Below are 7,414 nucleotides of genomic sequence, written 5' to 3' on the forward strand. Positions count from 1 at the left end.
GGGAAGAGAGGGGAACAGAAGGTAGGTCATAAGTACAACAGCTGGGAGGGAGAGGGTAAATTTGAGGACAGTGAGTCTGGTGGGATCTTGGAAATATCTGAGCCTGTGTTTCAGGAGACGGATCCAGCCTGTGCAGAAAGGAGTAAACACAGCAGGCCTGCCACTGCTGTCCTTAGAAAGTCCTGACTGCACTTGGCCTTTGGCTGGTGTCTGGGAACTTGGCTCTCAGAGTGTCCTCATTCAACAGTCAACTGATAAGGCTGGTTCTCTGTGGCTAGACTGTTTGTGCAGACAATATGATTTATGCTGGACACCTGCTTTTCTTCTGGGAGTCTGGAACTTTGGTACATGCTAGGGAGAGGGTGCCTGCATGACTAGCCTCCACTTAAAACCATGGGCACTGAGCCTTTCATGGCTTCTCTGGAAAGAAACATTACACACATGTGTGTTTCTTGGGGGGTGGGTGAGCTCTGTGTGCCCCTTTGTGTGAGGAAGAGAGCACACAGAATCCTCACACAGATTTCTGCAGACTCCACCTGTGTCTTGGTCCCTTACAATTCAGCTGCGTGTCCTTACTACATCTCCATAATAATGTCAGCCATAAGAAAACTACGTGTTGAGTCCTGTGAGTTCTAGCGAATCTCTGAATGATGGGTTAATCTTGGGGACCCCTAACAAAGCCTCAGGTGTTAAATTTGGGAGCAATCAGCATGTAGAAAAAACTGAAACATGGGAGCATCAAAGACCACCCAGGAAGGTTGAGTAAAACCCTGAGGATCTCTGCAACTTAGGAATGGAGGGTCAGGGGGACAGAAACTACAAAGGAGGCCAGAACACAGGCAGTAGTAGACAGGACTATCTGCTGGATTTGCACAAGGTCATTGATGACTTGGGCAAGAGAGTTTCCATGGCCAATTGGTGGAGCAGCTTATTAGGAGGTGAGGAGGGGAGAGATCTTTCAAGTGTGATGGTGAAAGAAGCAGAGAGGAATATGAGTAAGTATGAACATTGTTTTTAAGGTGGAAAATACCTTTTATTTTTTATTTTTGGTGACAGAGACAGAGTGAGGAACTGGTAGGGACAGACAGACAGAAAGGGAGAGAGATGAGAAGCATCAATTCTTTGTTGTGGCTCCTTAGTTGTTCATTGATTGCTTTCTCATATGTACCTCGACCAGTGGCCTACAGCAGAATGAGTGATCCTTTGCTCAAACCAGTGACCTTGGGATCAAGCCAATGACCTTGAGCTTCAAACCAGTGAGTGACCTTTGGGCTCAAGCCACTGACTTCTAGGTTTTTAACCTGGTTCCTCTGCATTCCAGTCCGATGTGCTATCCACTGTGCGACCGCCTGGTCAGGCAAAGGTGGAAAAAAGGTGATCATTCTTCTCATGTATTAAGTGTTTGCTGTATGACAAGCTCTAGGCTAGGTGAGAGTGACAAGTTGTGGTTCAGCCTCATGGAGTGAGTGGTCCAATAGTGGAGACAGGAAAAACCGCCCGTGTGTTGCGTATTTAAAATGTGAAATGCACAGTGCCAGAAGGGACTTACCCTAACTCCAGAATTCCTTTGTGGAAGTGACCTTGAATTTGGGACTTGGAGTAGGAGTTTGTTAAAGTGGGGAGAGGAGAAAAAGGAAAAAGGCAATACCAGGAAGAGAGAAGACTGTGTATGAATGTCTGGAGGGAGAAAAGAGCGCGTACTTTGGAGGAGCTGCGGGGGTTTTATGAGCAAGGAAGAGAATGAAGAGACATGATGGTGAAGCTGCACAGCGAGGTGGTGCAGCACCTCCAAATGCTGGTGGGGGGTGCCAGCCGAGAGAGAAGCCCAATCCACAGGAGAGAAAGTATCGTCCATGGTTTGAGCACCTTAAGAATGTGGAGGGCTGTGGTATCTAGAAGGGACTGATTCCACTGTTAGGAAAACACCTCACCATGTAACAGAAAAAGGAAAAGAAGATAGATTTTTAAAAGGATAGATATAGCTATAGGTGAGACCTAAGGATTGGTGGCAAGAAGTGTATTCTTGTGTGATGACGTTTATTTTCTTGTGGGCAGGTTTATTTTCTTTCACTGCATCCCCCTTCCTGAGGTGGAGCACATTGGAAGGCTTGGAAAAGAGAAGGAGTCTTAGATAAAGTAAATGAAGATGGAGAAGAGACGTTCTTTCAGCACTGAAACACAGAGGAGAAAGGCTCACAGGAGGCCAACGTTAGCACAGTGCATAGTCTATTACAGGGGTCGGGAAACTTTTTGGCTGAGAGAGCCATGAATGGCACATATTTTAATATGTAATTCTGTGAGAGCCATACAACACCTCGTGTACGTTAAGCATTATCCAATAAAAATTTGGTGGTGTCCCGGAGGACAGCTGTGATTGGCTCCAGCCACCTGCAACCATGAACATGAGCAGTAGGAAATGAATGGATTGTAATACGAGAATGTTTTATATTTTTAACGTTATTATTATTTTTATTAAAGATTTGTCTGCGAGCCAGATGCAGCCATCAAAATAGCCACAACTGGCTCGTGAGCCATAGGTTCCCGACCCCTGGTCTATTATCTTTAAGACATGCTATTCTTGATCCTGTCCCTGTGTCCTTGATCCTTTCCTTGTCTTCCCTAACCTCACCCTTGAAACCTGAAGTCCCAGCTTTATGTAGTAGTGGCGCTAGACAGAACCAAGGGGCTGTAAATTATTGTTGATGCCTAGGCCAAAAAATGCATTATTCTGGGGAGGAGGGGTAGAACAGAGGGGTTGACAAGGATGATGGGGGTGGGGAAACTGAGTCACATGAGATCCTGGATGTCTAGACCTGATGCGCTGTGCCCTTTAGAGGGGCTGGGAGATTAATTTAATAAGGTTGAGAAATTATCTTCTGAATCTTCACCCTCCTCTGGACACCATAGCAATTGGAATATGCCTCTTGAATACAAAATACGGTAGAATGACAATGTTCCTCTAAATTTGTGCCTGTAACTTGATCTGTTGACAGCGAGGTTGTGTCTCCTCTCTCTCTTTTCTCATGGGAGATGCAGTGTTGGTTTCTATTTATTAGAAGGAGGTGAGGTCATCGACTCACAGTAAAGGGGAAACGTGGCAGAATCATGGACTTGAGGAGAGTGGAGAAAATTCAAAATAATTTGGTAGAGAAGTAGCAATAGAGCTGGCTAAGGAAGCCTGCTTGGGTGGGTTGGTCAGAGTTTCCATTGGCAACTGTAAATTTTATAGTGTCACTTATGTGCTCAGTGGTGTGATGTCCCTCAGTGGTGTGGAGCCTGGTTGTTAGCATAGTGATACTGAGGCAGAGAGTTGACTGGTCCATCCCCGGTGGAGCACCCCAAAAAGTCAACGGGACAAGCAAGTTGGGAATGTTGGCAAGACTGATGTTGAGGTGCTAGAACGTGGACTCTAAGCAGCACAGGGAAATATGTAGAGGCAGAGGAGAAATAAAGACAGGGGAACGTGTGCATATGGGGTGACCCAAGATCTGGGGATCTCTAATTTACTGCTCACAAAAATTAGGGGATATTTTATAGCTTTATATTAATTTTGAAATATCCCCTAATTTTTGTGAGCAATATATATGAGTAGTGGGAGCTAGGGAGGGGTCTGGAAGGACAGGAAGTTGTGGTTGAGGAGCAGGCTATTTGAATTTATGACTTCAGAGGTGAAGAAGTTCTGAGTAATCAGCAAGCTCAGGATGTGGCCTTGGGAGGGCCCACATTGACCCTTGTCATCACTGGGACCCTCTCTTTGATCCAACATTCACAGGACTTCTCTCTCTCCTTTCGGTGTCTGGTGCACATCCCATCTCAGCTGCCCTTTCCCACTTTTTGGTCCGGCCAGAGGAACCCACAGCATCTTTTCTACTTCCGGAGAAATTTATTCCACATGTGTCTGATTCATTTGCGTTTATAAAAACTTGAAATCTCCAGTGTCCAAAAACCCTTTCAACTACTTTTTTTCTTCCCTTTCTTCGAAACAGGAAGTTGTGTTTGGCTGAGGACAAATTCTCCAGTGAGCCTGGGACTTACACGATATTTGGAATGAGGAATGGTGAGATCTGAGAAAGGTTTCTTTACTCTTTCCCCTCCTGGGGCAACTGCGCATCTTCCAAGGGTCGGCTGGGCAGCTCGCAGGGATGGAAGATGAGCCAGAACTTTCTTGTCTCTCATCACTGAGCCCAACCCAGGGCCTCAGGGAAAGTATGTTCTCAAAGAGACAGGTGTCTTAGAAACCTCCTGTATTTCTTTCTCCATGCACTAGTATTATTGTGCAGAATGTCTCCTCTTTCTCATCCCAATACTTGAGCTGCATCTGTGAGAAGCCCTTTGACCTAGTTTCTTTTGGGGGGTGTGGGTTGGCTGCCACTCAATTTAAAGAAGGAAGGCCAACTAGCTACGTCCCAAATGGAATATCAAAAAAGCTCCATATCTGGAGAAGAATGAACCGAATTGTGAAAGGGCACACCTGTTTGATGAGTCTGGCCAGGTTGTTGGGAACTTTTAGCCAAGAAAGCAGACAGGTACTTGGGGAGGGTTGACAAGGTCCAGTGAGTCAGAGGAAACATGGGGGTCATAGCCCAAACACTCTGCCCACTCAGTGTTCCAATGCTTAGCTTCCCTCGGTGTGGTATTTTGTTCTGTTTAGAATTTTTTCAGATGTAAGGTCAATGTGACCACACTATGTCCCTTTAGTGATTACACAGATTGGGCTTTAAAAAATGTCAGCTTAGGGTGGCGACACCTTCCTCTTTTGCATTCCACATGCCAGCTCAATCAAGGGGCCATGGGAAAATGTGCCATTCTAGAAGTTTGCTTTCTCATAAAGACATGCTATCTTTCAGCCAAGGGCCACCAAAGGCAAGCAAGTCCCTGTTTATATTTCTCAAGGGCAGGGGTGCTCCCTCATCCTACCTTCCATCCTAGCACCCATGGGCAGAGACGCTTAGAGTCCTGAGGTGACTTACTGTCTAACTGGTAGTGGAACTGGGGGTGGGGAATACTGGTGGGAATATACTTCTCTTCACTTAGGGGATGACTTCCATTTTACATGGAGGAGGACAGGTGTCAGGGACAGTCATCTCACCTTACCTAAAATGTCGCCTTCATAGTCTTCACCACGCTAATGCTCTCTTGTGTTTTATTTTGGCCATGTGTTCAGTAATTTAGCTTCAACTCACCAATAGAGGCGAAAGGAAGTAATAAAGCTGTGGCAGCAGAAATCTGGAAACTCAGGGATAATACTACATCTGATTCTCTTTAGTCAATTCCAGATTTCCGGTCACTTGTATAGATAAACCATTCCTAACTTCCAAAGAGCAAAGGGGACACTGCTGCTTCCTGAGAGGACTGGTGATGGGAAGCCAAACATGTGGAAGAGAGATGGCTGTGGGGTCTGAGCCTCTCTTCCTACAACTGGGAAGACTCAGACACGCAGTCTGGGCTGAGTGAAACCCTGGCACCTATCAGCGACAGTGCCGTGTTACCAATGTACAGACCCAAGAATTCAGTGGTGACAATGCCTCTCTATTTTTCTTGGACCACACATTTAAAATATCAAGACAAAGCAAAAGCCAACATATTCTTAAAAACTTTCCTATTGTTCTTGTCTCCTTTTTTGCAGGAGAGGAGAGGCTTGGAAAAAAGGGAAGACTACTCCAGAAGAAAGAAGAAGCACTATGTATTTGGATGCTAGGAAGGAGGACCGTCTGCAGTAAAAGACCTGCTTGGTTCAAAAGCCCAAACGCTAGAATCTAGTGGACATCACCAGAGAGAAAGATGTAGAGCTGGTAAGACAATGGTCCCACCACCCCTGGAAAATGTTCCTGGGAGAGAGGGAGGTTTGCTGAAATGGGTTAGGGAACAGCCATGTTGTATACTTCTGTAAATTCACAAACCCTCTGGTCAGCTACAGGGGAATAATGGCAGAAAATAAACCCTACTTATCCTAAGGATAAAAGCTTGGAAGTGAACTTTGATGCTAATGTACCACCTTTAAAATATTTCTGGCAGGTACTCGGAGGACACAGATGAATGACCAAGTTACCTGCCGAGTCAGGGCCACGGGGACTTCCATTAGGAGGCAACAGCACCAGTTTCCATTAGGAGCACTAACTGGAAAATTCAAATTCTCGGCAGAAGAAATGCTGTTGTTTCTTCGCTGGGAAAGAAGGGTGGTCGTGCTTGGCTGTGGAAAATGATGATGTGGTCTTTCTCTGCAGATCTGTTTTCTGAGTCCCTGAGCTGCAGCTGTTGAGTTTCCAGACACAAACAAGCATGTATTCTGTGAGCCCAGCGAGCCCACACAGCGAGGGGGAGCCAAGCGGGATTCCATTCCGCTTTGCACATCAGCGCGCCGCTGCCAGCTGAGGGCCAGGGCGAGAGCTGCGCCTGGTGACGGTGCGGGCGGGAGGGATGGCACAGCTGGATGGGCGGGGGCAGCTCATGGGGGACACACTTGGCCTCGATTGTTTTGGGGAGAATGAAAAATGAAAGGAGATGAAGAACTGCAGAAACAGATACCAGCCTCAACAAAACCGGTGTGCAGCAGGGGAAAATCTGGTTTCCCTCGTCGTCATCCACATGCTTGCGTGTGCGCCTGTTTATATTTAGGTGAGCTGGCCGCCCACTCACTGAAGAGTCGGCACACAGGAAAGGCGGACGGGAAACGCGGTCCACTCGCGGTCAACAGCCACCGTGTGCCACACAGATGTGACCAGTTAAGGGCACTATAGGGGTTGAAATCCCATTAGCTTTCCTTTGTACCCAAGGGCCGGAGTCCCCACTGTTCCCCTTTCACACAGGGCTCCATATAGCATCCTCTCTGCCCATGTCACCATGTATTTGAAGGGGCTTTAAGAGAAAGCGAAAGGGAAGGACAAACCGGTAAAAGGTGAAGGAGGATAAAATTTTAGGTATTTTCTTTCTTTTCGCTGGAATATAATTTCTTGATGTTGTCTGTTTCTCCTCACTGGTTTGTGACCATGTAAGACTGAGCCAGACAGAGACACCCTCTAAGCTGGCAAGTGATGAGGAGCAGGTAGGGAAGTGGGACTTGGGAGGCTCTCTGGTAGGTTTCCCATGCTGGGGAGGAATGCCACTCTGTGTAAAAGGGCTGATTGGGTCCAAGGGGTTGTGAGATGGGGATGGGTCCTGGTGTGCAGAGAAAGAGCCGAGGGCTCAGAATTCCTCAGATCCTGAGAGAATCTTGTCTCTGCAGGTGGTCAGGAGCTAAGAGTGAGGATGGGGGCATATGCAGAGCAGAACGGGATGGTCTTTCTCAAGAAAAACAAGCCCAGAGGCATGGCATAACAGCCATTCCTCCGAGCTGGAAGTTTCCACTGGAAAAGTGAGTCTCAAAGTGCAGCCCCCAAACCAGCAGCCTCCCCGCCACCTGGGAACTTGTTGGAAA

At 47.0% G+C, this 7,414-nt stretch overlaps 1 long non-coding RNA gene across 1 annotated transcript; it reads left to right on the top strand.

The window, feature by feature from the left end:
* The first annotated feature begins 3,980 nt into the window (after positions 1–3,980).
* Positions 3,981–7,301, top strand: LOC136325393 (uncharacterized). Its single transcript, XR_010729250.1, has 3 exons — positions 3,981–4,057; positions 5,627–5,792; positions 6,016–7,301. It is a non-coding gene; the product is annotated as an uncharacterized lncRNA (long non-coding RNA).
* The last annotated feature ends 113 nt before the right edge of the window (positions 7,302–7,414 follow it).

The sequence above is a fragment of the Saccopteryx bilineata genome, chromosome 2 (genome assembly GCF_036850765.1).
Source record: "Saccopteryx bilineata isolate mSacBil1 chromosome 2, mSacBil1_pri_phased_curated, whole genome shotgun sequence".
NCBI lineage: Eukaryota > Metazoa > Chordata > Mammalia > Chiroptera > Emballonuridae > Saccopteryx > Saccopteryx bilineata.